This window comes from Oryzias latipes, chromosome 9, assembly GCF_002234675.1.
Source record: "Oryzias latipes chromosome 9, ASM223467v1".
Taxonomy (NCBI): domain Eukaryota; kingdom Metazoa; phylum Chordata; class Actinopteri; order Beloniformes; family Adrianichthyidae; genus Oryzias; species Oryzias latipes.
In genome coordinates, this window is record NC_019867.2 from 9,548,884 (window position 1) to 9,566,137 (window position 17,254).

A 17,254-nucleotide genomic window follows, 5' to 3' on the forward strand; every position below is an offset into this window, starting at 1 on the left:
CTATCTATCTATCTATCTATCTATCTATCTATCTATCTATCTATCTATCTATCTATCTATCTCAGTTTACAGAAGAGCCCCAATCCTTGTTGGCTTGATGTCTTTTAAACTTCTAAAGTATGGAGAGCAGAGGATCAGATGGCCATAAGGCAGAATAGCGCATTTGGACAATTAGCATTTTTCTCTCCACATTTGTTTATATGTGGAGGGGCAGCTGTGGTGGAGTGCTAAGGCGGTCGACCTCCAATTGTAATATTGTGGGTTCGATTCCTGCCTTGCCTGCCCATGTCTCGAAGTGTCCTTGGGCAAGACACTGAACCCCACCTCACGTCTGGTGGAAGATTCGGCAGCGGAGCCGCCACCAGGGTGTCAATGGGTGAATGGGTGTCTGTGACTGTAAAGCACCTTGGGCATTCCAAGAAGGTAGAAAAGCGCTACATAAGTATACGCCATTTACCATTTCTAAAGAGCAAAATTCATCTATTTATTTGATGGCTAATATTTTAAAGTTTTTCGTAATATTTTTATTTAGTACATCAAGTAAAGAAGCCTACCTGTAAATATATATTACAAAATAACCATTTCTTAAAAATTATTCATCTGATTACAGTTTTTCTCAGTCACTTTAGTACAATTCTCAGATCAGAATGAAATTCCCAAAACTATTTGTTCAATTTTCACATCATGATGTCACTTGTGCACATCATATAAGCAGTTTCTCACTTCTTTGAACAAGTTGCAATTGCTTTGGTACATCCATGCAAATGATTATGTACAATTCTCTGCTCTTTGCTACATTATCAATTGTTTATGTCATGTTGATCAAAATGTATTATATAGTTCACTGTGCAATAGTCTTACTCCTCAAAACACCTAGTCATTAGTTCATCGTATAAGTCATTAACTGCAAAATGGTTGACCAAGTTGTCATAATGTGACAAACATATTTCGCTGCATTGCAAGAGAGGATATTCGCTGTGATGTGGATGAGATTTTGTGGCCTATCATACAGGAACGACAAGAGGTGTAGGAAGACCACACCAATTCCTACTGCACTGCCTGTACTGTTGTACAGAATATTGTCCTATCTTTTTTTCCCTTTGTGTTACTGTGTGGGTTAGGGTTGTTTTTTTTCTATGTTGGTATGACATGGTCTGTCAACAAATTACAATATGAACAATAAAAGTGTAAATGTGAATCTTGTCCAGTCTCTGGCAATCAAACAAAAAAGGTGTAACTTACATTTTACAATAATTGTCATCAAAACTTTAGCCATAGTTTACATCAGAACTTCCCTCTAAAGTACACGGTTATTGACAACATGACTAAGTAATTTGACTGTCTTGTTCGTAGACAATGACACAAGGACTTGACATTCTGATGGCACTGACATGTTCAGTGACATAAAGACTTAGTTTTGAGAGATGAACTAAAGATTTTGAGCAAGTTACAGGCTTTTGCAAGAAATCCATAGTGTTTTGCCGTTTGTACAAATTGTTTTTGATTGTGTGCAATCGTTGCACACACGATTTTGCAAACTTCAATTCTGATCTGAGAATTGTACTAAAGCGACTGAGAAAAACTGTAACCTCTTGACACCTGTTGATGTAATATAGGCATCAAACTACTTCTGCTCCAAACTTACCCCAATTTACTGTAACATCTGCTTCAAAGCAAAAACAAGTGATTTTTTTCTCATCGGTGGAAATACATTTAGCTGTCAAGTGGTTAAAAGCAAGTAGCAGCATAAAAATGACTACACTGTCAATGTATCAATGTAGTTCCAAAAACTATAATTTAGATCAGATTCAAATGTATTAGTTTAGAAGAAACAATGTAAGGGAACTGTTTTGCTGCAGGTGTTGTGAAAGAGTATTCAAGTAAACCTTTTGAAGTACTCTGCACAGGTAACCATGTGAACAGATTTAGTCATGTTTATCCTGTTTTTTTTTTGTCAAATGGCAAGAATAATATCTGCACACAGAATCATGTATGGATATTTAATCCACATGATCACATTTCCTGTCTGCCTCAAAAGCTTGTGCAATTTCGAACCATTTTTCAACTGGAACTAACATACGATAGGTGTATTTCTGCAGTAATCATCTCATGATTCAGTCATACACTGTTAAACTAATGAATGGGTGGTTCAAAAAGCAAAATACTGGTTTGCTTTTATTGTAAAAAAAATTTTTATCACTGCACACGGTAAAAAAGCCACAAATACACAAAACTGTCTGAAAGTGGGAGGTGTTTGTTGTGCATAATTACTGGCTGTCGTGTTATCCTCAAGGTACCTCAGGGTTTTTTTCCAGAGGGAGGGGTCCGTTTATTCCTTTCACATTATTGTTTTGGCCTTCCAGCTGCACACAGTGAGAACCTTGTCCTTCCTTTCCTCTCCTCCTACCCTAAATCACTCCTTCTTTATTCAGCTCTTTGCCTCCGTGTTGAAACCCTCCCATGAAAATATTTGCTGTGGAGCGTTACCTCATCTGTTATTTGCATGATTAACTCAGCAGCTATGAACACTGGTAAACCTGCAGTAACAAGAGAAACCCACTGTTTGAATATGGAGAAGCCACAATCCCTTTGGGTTTCAAGCTGATTTGACATAACTGGTTGAAGACCATTGAACCTGAAAATGATTTGGTGGGAGCAAAATGTACGTTTCCATCAACTAATTTAGAAGTAGTTCAGAGAACATTCATGATGACTAATTATCAAAAAGGGACTGGCAAAGTCAAGCTGAGTTGAAAAAAAGTACCTTTCATTCAATGCTGTGGCCAAGCAAAAATAATATAAAGCATGGTGTTAATATGTCAGCTTTTTACTCAAGCAGCCAAGCAAAAAAAAAAAAAAAAAAAATTGGACAACTTTGTTGCATTTTCTTACTGACAAAGGAAATATTTTAAATGATAGTATCTAAGAAATAACTGTTTGTCTTTGTTTATCAACTCGCTTAAACGATAGAGAGTCTGAGACCGTGACCCAAGAAGTATGTCTGCCGTACTTTATCCCTGCATCAGACCCAGAATGTGCAAATAGTAAAGATCCACTCCGATCAGTTATTTAAAAGCTTCCTTGGTGGTCTATGATGATGCCGTTTTTCTGCCCGAATCAAGAAACTTGTTTTGTTCTCTTGGACCTTCTGCAAAGCAGCAGATGTTCATCTGAAATTTGTCTATAAGTCGGTGTAGAGAAACCCAACCCCCCTTCCGCTTCTTGTTTCTGAGAGGTTTCTGTTTACATGCTCTCCCGCTTACCGCAGCCCCTCACAACTCCAACTTAACATTACTGGTGCAACAAAAAATGCAGGCAATGTCTGAGCTATCCAGTTGTACATTTTTTAACCAGATGTCAGCTCTGATGAGGAAAGTGAAGACAAATGACCCTTGAATGTATTAAAATGGTCCAAAAGATTTCTTTGTTTTCAACTGGATGCATCAGAGCATCCACTTGCAAACAGAGTGGAGCAGGGAGACTTTGGCCCCGCCTAATTCAGTTTCTACATCACAACAGATAACTTTTTCAAATAGAAATTTTCACACTTCGAAATGGAGTTCTTTTTCTGTATAGCCTAAACATTTTTCAAACTAAAATTTGAAATTATCAATATTTTGAATTTTCATTTACTAGTCAGTATCTGTGTTAAATTGTATCATTATCTTTCAATTTCCATTTTCCTGATTTTACAACACGATGTAATTTTAATTTTGGTACCGTTTTTTTGTACTGTAAAGAAAAAAAATGGCTATCAAAACTTCTTTTACTTTGGCTTTATGCACGTAATGCTGCTGCTTATGATGGTGATATAATCTATTTTCTGAGTTTTCTTTCATATTGTTTGACAAACACTGCTTGCAAGCATTACTTTGATCTGGTTAAGTCTCTCTCCCACTGATTCCATCTGTTGTCTTATAGGGCTGTTAATGACATAAGATGGTTTTACAAATTCTGGTGTGTTACGCAAACAGGTGTGTGAAGGCTATGCTTTCACACGTGTAGCCGTGCAAAACCGAGGCCCATTCACAGGGACATTCCCACACAGGTGTGAGAAATCACATAAAGCCTCACAGGGCACGTGAAACAGTGCTTCAAACTTGCCAGAAATGTGACTTTAATTTTGAAAAACGGGGAAGAGGTGTATTTGGTTCAGCCTTTCTTAAGTCATTGCAAGCTTGAAGGCAAGATTGCAGTTCCTTTCATTTAAATTCAAATGCATTTTCTACAGTGAGACTGCTGTATTAAAGTTTAATAAAGGCGGACTGGCAACGACCTGCAGCAAATTCAATTATATAAGCTATTTGCCAGGTGTGATCCCAAAAGTTTTTTGTTTTTTTTCATCCTTGCAGGTGGAAGTTCCCTGGCTCTCATCTGATCATCACGTAGGAGAGGCTTTTTTTCTGCAGTTGCTGAGGGGGAGAGGATTCACCGTCTGCATTGTTCATGGGATCCCAGTGATGATTCAACCTTCTTCCTTGATCTACAGCTATGTATCCTCTTTTTTTTCCCAATCCGAGCAGCATTTCACATTCCTCCTCCTCTCTCACGTTAGCATGGGAGCTGTTCCTTTTAGCTTAATGAGTCACAAGCACATCCACACATATAGATGCCCTGTGTGGGCAGACGGTGCCCCCTGCTCAGCTGCAGCTATTGCAGCTATAAAGCCTATCCGTCTTTGGACTGCGGAAAAGAAAACTCCTCCACATTGTCCCTATTCTAATTGAAATATGTTTCACTTGAATTGTCTGGAACACGAGGCTATGATGATTTCAACAGTCTATCAATGAAAACATTGCTTTTCAGGTTGAGTTTCCACTTGCACATAACCTGATTGTAGACTTACTGAAAGCAATTCTGTATTGTAAACTCAGCTGTCTTGGAAATAAAACATTCTTAGGCTAATTTTGGCATAAATATTTTTAAATTCTTTAAGATCCATATGTAAGATTATTTAGTAGACTTTTGTGGAGAAGGATATAGCTTTTGTTAGAGCAAAATCAGTAAAAAAAATAAAGTTTTTCAGACCAGAACTGATAGGGTGACAGGAGAGGTTATTACAAAAAAGAACAAAATCTGAGGAATGAAGGATTTTTATGCTACAAATATTAATAAAGGAGCAAAAACAAAGGGTTGACAAGTAATTTACAAACCCCTGCAACAGGGAACAGGAAGTGGAGGACAGCAAAGGGTCATTTTTATTTCCTTTCATTTTAACATCAGTTTTGTGCACAAAGTCGAGTCATGCGTCAAGCCCACATAATTAACACATATGCCCTTTTGTTCTCTGCTAGATAGGGGGAGGTTTTCAAGCTTTAATATTTCACACCCCAGTCTAACCTTCCTGATAAAACTGACTGGGCTGAACGTCGGAGGAAAGGGTGGAACCCTCAAAGGAGGTGTGAGAGGAATCCTTTTTTAAAGGAAACACATGGATGCTTTTGCAGAAGAAAGCAGCTTCTCCTCTGGGCTGAACAAAGGATTTGGAAAGGAAGTCCTATTATTTACCGGGATGTTGGAAATGTTTTCACATGGTGTGGCCCAGCAAGAATCTTTACCACATTTTCTTTTACTTGGCATTTAAGAAAAATTAAAAGCCTTGCTCATTCACTTATTGAGTCATTTGATTACACTTGCCAGGGCAGAATAATTTTAAACAAAACAGATTGTTTTGTTTTTTGTTTTATTGTTCAGTTTGAGGGAACAAAGCTTTTTTTTTATGTCATAAGGGTTTATGCATGATAAGACTTTGTTTTCTCATATTTCATTTAAAAACTGATGTGGGCAGAGAAAAATAACTTAAAAGGAATTTAAAGCATGTTATGAAGTGCCTTCATAACATCCTTCAGCAAGGATAACTGTCATGCTTCAGCATGAAAATCTTTCATTCTCTTTCTGATGAAGGACAATAAATCAGCAGCAAAGTTGCTCCTCCCTGAAACAGGAAATAACTTAATGTTTCTGTAATAATACCATTTCCAGTTCATTTTTCAGCTTCTATTACTTAACTAGTGTAACCCTTGTGCTATCCTAAGATCTTTAACGTTGGGAGTTGGGTCATCTAGACCCACTAGACAGTGCTCTGAACCTTTTTTCTTCAATGATTTGTGATCTTCACTGGTGTCCATGGATTACATGAAATCCTCTTCACCTTTATCCACCTTTGTCATGGTAGGGATAACACGTCAATGTAAGGGTGAGGTCAGCAGCACAAGGGTTAAGGAAAAGGTGAACAAAATTTGGACATATACATTTATCAACCCTCAGAGGTCGCTGAGCTCACTGGTGGGTTCGCTAATCACATCAGTTGTTTCCAAACGAAGGAATGGCACCAACGCCATCATTGGGATAGTTTTCATTTAAAATTTAATGTGAAGATTACAAAAAAGCCATTAGCTTTGAAATTTTTGGTTTGAAACAAACATTACAAGAGTTTGTGATACCCATGAATAGTTAAACCCTTGGAATAAATCCTTGGGAGTACTTGAAATAGTTTTAGGGAGTTTAGCCGTTTTTTAAAGTGATTTTTCACATTGTCTTGCGCTTGTCTTTGCTTTTTGGGTGGTGGGGGAGTTCATGCAATTTTACTATGTCTTTACACGTTTTGATCTTTGTTATAAAAGCATAAAATTAGTTTGATAAAAATGTTTGAAGGGATTTTTGCAGTTAAATAAAGCCATAATTTACGAGTTAGTTTTTTGTACATTTTCAGGTTTGTCATAGAAATATTGTGAAATATAAGGGAAAAAATGTCTGTTAAATAAAAAAAACAAATGGAATTGTTGTCACAAAATACTGTTTAAAAGATAAATTATCAAATTGCCTCCTAAGAAACTGCCTTTTTTCTTAGACAGGTTAGCTCTCGTTAGCATCAAGTTCAGACCAGAGCCTGAGGTATTTCATCATAACTGTCTGTCAGTGCTTGCAGACGGCACTGTTTTAAGGTATTGCAAGATTAAAAATATGGAAAAAATCCAACAAAATTTTGATCTTTACCCAGTGCTTATTTGAAACACCTCAGGATAAACAAATTATGTAATTCCCCTTATGCATAAGATAAGATTGTCAAATGCTTTTAAAAACTAAGATGCAAAATTGATTTTTAGAAGGACACATTTTTGAATGAAAGTGGAGGTTATTGCAATTCCCCCTTTCAACTTTTATAACTTAAATTATTAGTAAAAAAAAATCTTTTATTTGCACCTGTTCTGTTTTAACATTTGAATAGACTAGTGCTGTAACTGCTTAATAAATAGCGCATTTAAATGCATTTACGCATTTGCAGGTTCAGTTTCTGTTTCTAGAGAGAGAGCCTGCACGCTGTTGGCCTCAACCAAGGCCCATCATGTATAGGGGTCATCTTCACATCAGAGAGGGCCATCCTGGAATCAGGCTGAGGGGAAGCTGAAAGGAAAAGGATGTGTGCTTTCTGTTGTGTGTGTAGTTAAGTGAGCGCTTTTGCTTGTTCCTGCAATAAGGCTCTTCGGTTCACAGTCCTGGGAACAGCTGCAGGCCAGGCAGGACTTCCTGTTCAGCACAGGAAACAAAATGGCAGAGCATGGAAGGCCTGGAACAATGCTGTGAAAGTCAGCCACCACCCAGGTTCGGGGCTGAGGGGCTTGTGAAACGCTAGGTGAAGAGGTGAACTGAGCACGTCCCTTCAATGACGTAAGCACAAACTGGAACGCCTTCACTGCTTGCATATTTTTTATTCCAATTAGGCTTTTTTATGTATACCTCTAAAACTGACTATTTTTGACAGCACAATAGTAATATATTTGCATGAAAATTAGGTGTGAACACATTTGTCTAACAAGATTCAATCATACCCTTAATTGTTTTTGGAGAATATAACTTCCTTTTGTAAAAAAACATTTAAACATAAAAAACTTAGCAAAAGAATGCTCACAAAAAGAACAAAGCTAAAAGGATGAACAGAAGAAAAAAGGGCTTGTTTCCTTTTACATCCGTGATGTGTCACAAATTTCAGGCATTCTGCCAACGAGACTTTTGTCATGAGCATTCTCACGTTTCCAGACTGATCAGAATAGAACAGAGGATGGACGTTTACAGCTGTGACTTTGTTTCCAGGATGTTTCACTGCTGCTATATTTAGTATCGTTGACATTTTACATTCTGCCACGTCTCCAATTTCATCTCTGGTTTGGACCAAGAGCTGCAGGAATTGTCAAGCCCCAAGCCCATACCAACATTCACAGATCACAGGATAAAGTTTCGTTATTTTACATGTGGGTTGTGCATTGCTGGAAGCAAGTAGCAATGTTAGACAATGGTGATATTTAGGCCAAGCTTAATTTAAGTCACATACTGGAAAAAGCAAGTAATTCCATGATGCCAAACTAAATGCTACTCCACCAGAGAATTCCATTGGCTCCTTTCCTTTGCCACTTTCCAGTCTAATCGCCTACAGTCTTCTGATAACGCCCGCAAAGATACGGTGGTGATGAATCCAGAATTAGAAAACTCAGGGGGTGAACAAACTTTGAACATCTTACTTCCAAGACAGACGGCATTAGTCTTATCAGTGCTTTTCTGCTTATAAATATACACAAACACGCACTGCTCTATGTATTTTTGCATCTAGCACTGTGGAGCCATAATTAAAGTTTAGCTCGTTAGAAAATGATGAAATTTGCTGTGGCCTTGAGCTTTCCATGGGGAAGGAGCTGACCCTTTCTCCCACACTAGATAAGGACTGGTTTATCTATGTCAGGTTCACTCTGACCATGTGGCACGTCTTATTGTGTTTGGGGAAAGTTTCGCTTCCTCATCATTTTGAGTTCTGTGAAAAAATCTCTTTTAAAAAAAAGAGTATAACTAAAGGAGCATCCTGTACATGCTCATTTTTTTCACATTTCCCCTGCAAAAAATTTAAGCAACAACAGCAACAACAATACAAAGTTTGTCTTTGAAGTGGTTTAAAGTTAGATACAACCTAAAAGTCTTTTATAAGCTAAAATTTAACCTATGTTTAATGTCATCCTGTGGACAATTATTAGCTGTATAATTATTAGAAAAAATCTTCCAACAATATAACATTTCTTCTTTAATAAAAACTTAACTTAAAGATATTTAAAGTCATATCAAACTAAAATTAGGAATCGCCTCCTAACGTCTACTAGCATACGCTCAACCTAAGCTTTGCTCTTCTTGCAGTCGGTTAGGTTCATGTTTCAGACAAATCATGTATTTTGTGGTACAAGCACCACATTTTGCCATGGATGTACCTGAGGACCTCCTCTTCAGAAAAGCATGTTAGTTTGTAAAGATGGCAGCCATACACCCAATTTCTACAAAAATATCCAATTCTATTTGCGCAAGTCTCAACAAAATAAGCTGTTAATGTATTTAAACTTGAGTGGCACCTGAAGAATATTATTATATTTATACTGAAAATATTTTAGCCTATATTTTTAAACCTTACATTTTCTCGTAGCCAACATGTTTTACTAAACGAGGGAATCCTAATTCCAAATTTGGTTGTTCTCAAATATAAAAAAAAAAGGTCCAGATGTTTACTGGCATGAAAGTTTTCATTTAACCCTTGTGCTGTCTTAGATGACCCCACCCTTACATTGACGTATTCTCCCTACCATGACAAAGGTGGATAAAGGTGGAAATATTTCATGTAAATCATGGACACCAGTGAAGATCACAAATCATTGAAGAAAAAAGGGTCAGCGCACTGTCTAGTGGGTCTAGATGACCCAACTCCCAATGGTACAGTGCCTAGGATAGCACAAGGGTTACCTCTGCTGACAGCACATCTCACATCGGTCTTGACGTCCCTGTAAGAGGCCTGCGTTCCGTCTCTGCTTTGACGTCGTTATCATAATTTGGTGGGGTACACAGAGGACTGATTGCATGAGACAGTAAACTTTGAAATAAGGTTTGTCAATGTATTATGGCTTTAATAAGTAGTTTGAAGTCACTATTTTTTGGGGAACAGAATAATGTTCATAATTTTTGTGTTAAATTAGAGCACTCTGAACCAGGTGTTCTGTTCTTATTTTTGTTTTTTCTTCTTAATGTTTGATATTGAAAAAGATACTTCTTATTGATGTAAAAGCTAAGATCGGAAGTCTTTTATAATGGAAACGTCATAAAGACATTTTTTAGATTTGCTCTTTTACTGTGTCACACTATAATGAACATAAATGAAAATACCTAAAAAAAATAGATTAATTCGATTAATTAGTTAAAGGTCATGATTAATTAATTTCACAGAAAATTTTTTGCATGACAGCACTAATTTTAATAACCACTTTCTGTAATGTGGATCATGCAATTTCTTGATAAGATCCTTTGTTTTATATTTCTATAAAGATAAAACATTTCCAGGTCTTTCAATAAAAGCAAAACTACTGTAGCACATCTGAGGCATAACAGGGTCCATCTATTTTTGGCCTCCTCATGCTCAGTGGTTTCTTCAGGAAATGAACCAAGCTGCTTGAAAGCTTTTCAGAAATAGCCTATGCTGAATTTTTACATCATTTCCAGCCAAACCCGGTACTTGGGACCCAATGAACAAGAGGTTAAACAAAATGATCCTGTTTGAAGTTAGTTTAATGTTTACATGCAAGTGAGAGAAATGAATGGAGGACGGAGATGGCCAGCAGCCGTGTGAGTCTGCACGCCTTGTTCTCATTCCCCATCTTTATTGTTCTTGCCTTAAAATTGCTTTTTCAGTCTACCAGTTTCTGAAACATACACACAAGAAACAGATAACACACCTGGCTCCCTGTACTCAACACTTTTCTTCAGTACATTGAAAAAAATGTGACTTGTGCTGATGGTTGGATCTATAGTTTGAAGCAGGTTTATCAATGTTTTTTATGTTGTTAATTAAACATCCACTTAAAGGAGTGGATTACTGCTTGCTTCAATGCATGTTTGTGTTGGTCACTAAAGCAGGAAAAAGGCTTCTGTTCTTTAACTAGCATTTGTCCGAGCCCGTAAAGCATGAAAAGTTTCAAACTGACTGACTTCGCTTGACTCCAGTGATTATGCTACTGCATGTAATAATTTAGGGTATTGTGGCTGTCCCTAAATAATAAAAAAATCAGCAGTGTGTTTTTGTTGGATACATGTCTAATTCATTATGGCCTCACCAACAAGAAAGCCTGTTTTGTTAATTAGTGTGTAGGTGGCCAAGAGTGGCAGCTCCCTTTTGTGTTTTCGGGAACTGTAAGAATGTCTCCATACGAGCACCGGACGTTTGATCGGCAAACGAATTGTACTGTGAAGTAAAGAAAAGAAAAGAAAATTACACAAGTTTTCACCTTCTGTCCCCCTCCTCTGTTCTTTTTTTTCTTCACAAACTGTTCTTGTGGTAGAATCTTCGGTTGCTATGGAGACGTGATCACCCACATGTCTCCTCATGAGGAGCCTCTTATCCATGACAACACAGCTGTTTCCTCTATCCTTCATGTTGGTGTGTTGCTCATCACTTTGCATATTCTTCACCAGACTCAAATGAAGCAAGCTTTGGAGCACAGCATCCGGCCCAAATTGCTAAAAAAAAAAAAAAAAGAAACAAAAAAAAACTTTCACCGTTACTGCCATAAAAGGAGGTTCTGCAAAACTCCCACCAGAGCTGACAATTTTTAAGCAATACACCTACACAAAAACACATGAAAGAGTACTTTGAAAGAGAGCAGGTACTCTGGAGATGAGAAATAACAGATCTGCTCTGTTGTTATTTTCCTGTTTTTCTTTGTGTGCTGAATGTTTTACACCTTTTGTGGACAAAAGTGTATCTATCTAGGACTTTGGAAATGTTTCCGAAGCACTTCCGCACCGACTCATCTTCACAAATATGGGCACTTCCACAGGTGTTGCCGCTACCCAGTCACTCAGAGGACTAACCTCGTCTGAAACGTGAGAGCCCGGCATGACGCAGATCATGAATATACACAAACACCTACACATGCCTGACTGCAGGAAGACAGGAAATTGCATTGCCCACTCACTTTTACACCAGCTAACCATCTATAAAAGCTTACTGGCTGACAGAGTGTCCGTTTTGTGGATTGACTTTGCACTGATAAGTAGTAGAGTTGTGGTTTGGTTGCATTTAAAGTTAGAAGACTGAGGCTGAAGCAATTTTGGTAATCATCCCTCTAATATCCTCACAGCATCATATTCTACCTGAATCTGATTTGTCAAACTTCAAACTACTTAAGGTAGTCGACGTGACAAATACTGTATGTGCATCTGTACATGCTGTGTCATATCAAGACACTCCTTGAGCAACATGGAGCTCAGTTAGGGGGCCAGTACAAAGGGAGGGGTACTAATTGTTGAACTCCTAGCTGATGCATGCTTTGAACTCACCAACCTTAACAAGACACAACAGACGTCCCACAGGCTGCAGGAGTTCGTGTGACACTTTGCAGTTTCTGTATTAACCTAAATCCAATGTGTGTAGCAAAAATTGACTCAAGCTTTCAGTCTGTTTTTTTTTCATAAACAAATTAAATGTTCCAATGTTATTACATTTTTTTAGTTTGAATTAACCATTGTGAATAATAACACAAGCCATAATTGTAATAACTGAGACATTCATAATGATTATTCTAGCTCAACTTCATCATGCACTTTTGGATTTCCAACCATTGGGACATCACTAGTTTCAAAGTCTTTTTAAAAAAAGGAAGCATTTTCCATTCATAACAATTAATATTCTCTCAATGTAGGAGAATAATTATAGGAGCTAAGTCTGTAACTTGAAGCTGCTGAGGTGTGTGATGCCAGATTGACTTGGTTGATGCACTCCGCTGACTAATCTATCATTTTCCTGTATGACGAGCAAAATGAAAGTCTTTGCATTTCGATCAAGGTTATAGATAATTTTTGATTTTATTATTTTACATAATTGAAAACAGAATTCACTCTCATTCTTTCATTTCTTTCTGCAACAACGGCCAAAGACCTTTAGCCTTTCTGGCAGAAGCACACCTGGCTGAGGTAAGCTCATTAACATGTATTTAGTATTGACAGCAAAGATGACATAGCGACACCCACAGGATGAATTACTCAATATGGCTTCTACACGTAACAATTTGTTAATTTAGTAAAAGAACTACACTTAATTTATCAGTACCACTTAATACTATGGACAAAACTGAATACTTCCAATGTGTACAAGTCTGATGCAGGTTAAAAGAGGTTGTTAGACTTTTATTGAGGTTATTCTATGAAAAGTACAAAACAGAAGGACACTGTTTTCAAAGATTCATTTAAAATTATCTAAAAGGACAAGATCAGTGGAACAATGGAGGAATAAAGGAAAGTAGCGGAAAAAAGCTTGAGGCGAGTCCGAATTAACTCAAGGAGGCATTCGGCAATAATCAGATTTGGAGACAAAAATCAAGCAAATGCTACATCGCTAAAAATGCACATAGGCATCAGTGGGACTCACACTCAAAAATTGTCTTTTTTTAACACAAAGTAGCTTTTGTCAAGTTTTCGCCCAGGGGGCACTATGTTTCATAATCTGTTCATGTGGTGCACTTTTGTGGAGCATTTCACCTTCGTGGAAAATGACACTTCCATGCAGCAGTTCCTAGTACATTGTTACTAATGTACCATCAGTGTACGAGAAAAACCTCTTCAAAGACAGAGTGGGCACATTTGGAATTGGACATACTCAGCTTTTTTATTATATCTCAGTACCCTTTTAATTTATTTATTTTTCTTTCAGTGCACAAAGTAACCCCCTCTTTGGTTTATTTTAGAGATAAATACAACTGAATGAATGAAAAAGTGTCTGAGATTTTATACTGAGTGATGCTTGCACCAGCCCCAGTTACTTATTTTAACCAACTTGAATATGAAAATAAATAAAGTGCTGTATTTTAGAATCAGAATATTGATTTATTGATTTTTATTACATAATTTCATCTTTTTTTTCAAACATGTTGTTAAAACAACATCCTGTTTTCTAAAGCATTTAATCGTAAATAGTAAAATGCATTTCAATATAGTTATATTTCGCGTCATAGATGATACAAATGTCATGGAAATTGCATCACTGTTGCCTACAGAAATACCAACAGGATTTTGAGGGATAATATAAACTCTGAAAGGTCTAAGTCCTTTAAAAGAGGCTCCAATGGTAAACTGCAGCTACAGAGAATTTATGTCAGAATATATATACTTCAGCTGTAAATACACAAAGTTTAGTCATTGCACATGTTGGAGTTTTGCAGAACTCACACAAAAACACATTAACAATAACATACACTCAGTGTGTCTGATGGGGGTTTGAGAGCAGAGAATCTCCTCCTGCTGAGTCATGGGGAGCTGGACGCTGTCACACACTGCCACCTGCTGGTGCTGCTAGATATGGAGATGTTCTCTGTCCAGATCATGAGAAGTACACAATGAACTAGCCAGCACAGAACACAATGAAGCTCATTGAAGCATCATTCAATAATGATGCTTAAATATAAATTGTAGATTCCCTTTTGAAATGCACTTCTTTGGTTATTTCAAACATGTATGTTTTAACTGAAAATAAAACAAATAATAATAAGCACTATTTTTATCTTGTAAATAGAACAAATTTGGGAAATTCTTAAAGAAAGAATAAAAAAAGAATAAAAAAATTAAAAAAAAATTTTTATGAGGAACCAAACATTTCAACTCTACAAAAAAATAGTCCGGCTGACATGACTGAGCTCTCATATCTTAAATGCTTTACCAACATATTGTAAATTTTAGTTATCCTTCACATTATCCTTCCTTGAGTGCACAAAAATATCTTGTTATGTTATCAGTGCAATTCATTTTCTATCACAGTTTCTCTGTAGAATATTTGGGTTAGTTTAAGTCATACAGAGATCAAAGTTAACCTACTCCTAAATCTTCAAGGGGATGATGGGAGTTTTGGTAGTCAAGGTAAAGAAAGGTGTAGGGGTCAACAGTCTAAAGCAGGCATGTCCAAAGTCCAGCCCGTGGGTCGAATGCAGCCTGGTTTCAAATTTCCAATGGCCCACAGGTTCCTGTCATAAAGCTAAAAAATATGCAGCCCCTAGCATTTTCTAAAAACTGTATGTATACGATTTTTTGATTGTGGTTGGTTAAATTGCATTTTAAGCTTTTTAAGCTGTTTTAAACCTGGGGCAACATGATCGTGCTGCCCTTCTGTAATGCTTTCTAGACCATTTCTAAATGTAAGCTGTAAATAAAAAAGAAAAAACTGATAGTGAGGGCCACCACTGCCAGGACAAGAGAGAATTGGCATATTTTCTTCAAGGAAATATGAAACAACTGTGTCCACCTATAAGAGACTGTGGCTGTGTTCAAGGAGTTCAATATCAGAAGAGACTACCATACATGACAAGCTATCTCTAGGCCAACTGGAAATGAGCAGAGCAAAATACTGACAAATCAAAACTAATTTTGGTTAAAAAAAACATTCGTTCAGATTGGATTATGTTAAGAAATGAAAGGTATGCCACTGCAATAAAATGTTCATAAAATCGTTCATATGCATTTAACGTCATTAAAATAGTTCAGAGAATCTGCTTCTGTGCCGGTCCCAAGCCCGGGTAAATTGAGAGGGTTGCGTCAATAAGGGCATCCGGCGTAGAACATTCCCAAGTTAACCATGCAACTCATCCACGAAAGAGAGGTTGTTTCGCTGTGGCGACCCTTGATGGGAAAAGCCGAAAGAGAAAGAAGAAAATAGTTCAGAGAATGTCAGGCCGAATGATTGACCCTCAAACATTTTGACCTCCCCAGATCTGGCCCTTTCTGCAAAAGGTTTGTACAACCCTGGTCCAAAGCGACATAATGGGGAAAAGTGTGGATCAGGCGTGTGCAACCAGGTTGGAACAGCAGGAGGAAAGTTTCATAAAGTTTCAGCAAGAATGATAAGAAAAAAGTGTACAGGTTCAGAAGAGGAATGGTGAATATACAAGTAAAAAGATGCTAAAGACATAGCTGCCAAGCCTAGAAGTACAAGACAAAGACAGTAGACGACAAATGGAGGTGGCAAGAGTATTCGGCAAATAAACCTAAATGATCTGCTCTAGCAACTCCTGAAAAAAGAGACAACAATAACACTATTCCAATAAATGATTCCGTACTGAAGTTAGTGGTTGCAAGACACTTGGAAAGTCGGTGTAGGTGTGGACCAGTGTTAATCAGGAGCTTCTGTTTTGCACTATAACAATGGACTGTGACCCTTCGTGACCCACATCTCTAGAACTTACGTCAGAGGATAACTTGGTGACCTGACAGTTTCACTCATTAGCTCAGGACCCACATCTTCTTGACCACATTGTTTTGTTAAAGTAGGCGTTGAAAGCACTTTTAAATGACTCATCATAAATTATTAGACAAAAGTGCGAAGAGAATTAGATAATAAAGATTACTTTTGTTGTTGCATTCACCGTGCTCAAAGTGGAGGAATCAGCAACAAAGAAATATATGTTTAAGCAGACAACCTTTCTAGTAAATGTGTACAATATTGTATTTTAAATGTGAAGGTTAGGTAATCACATGAACGGGTCTTTTATTGATTGTGATGGCTCTTCTAAAGAGATGTGCCTCTGAATTGTCTGAAAGAGTGACTCAACTCTAACAAAGGCTGCTCTGCCCTCCTACACCTTATGCAGATTTTTCAGTACAGTAACTTCCTCTAACAAGTTTTAAAAAGGAAAACAATTAAGATAAAGCATCCATCTATTCTCATTTCATCATGGTTACTGCTGAACAGGTCATCGGTTTGTTAAAGGGCGTTGAGTCAGACAAAACTGTAAATAACAGCTTGAGATTCTGCAGTCGTCTAATTGAAAAGTCAAGTTGCACAGGCAGCAATTTTGAATCATTTCAATACATATTTTGCCAAATTGCACCTCAGAATAATGACTGTTTGTGCAGTAGTAGTCTAAATATCTTTTTTATTCTGCATTTGAGAGCCAACATATCCTTCAAACTGACATCCAACGCATTAATGCAAATGTAACGGGTTTTTTTAGGCAGACATGTGAAATGCAAAACAAACAGCAATTCAGAAAGAACATGCTTTATTTGTGGTGCAAATGTAACACTGCAACCGCATCTCACACACACAAAACATGGCAAGATTGTTATAGCATGGATACTAATTTTATTAAAACTCCTAGATTTCTTTGATACAGAAAGGTTACAAAAAACAACTCAAAAAGTAAAATACAAGTTATATTTGTATGGAATAAAGTAGAATCAAACATGTCCTTTT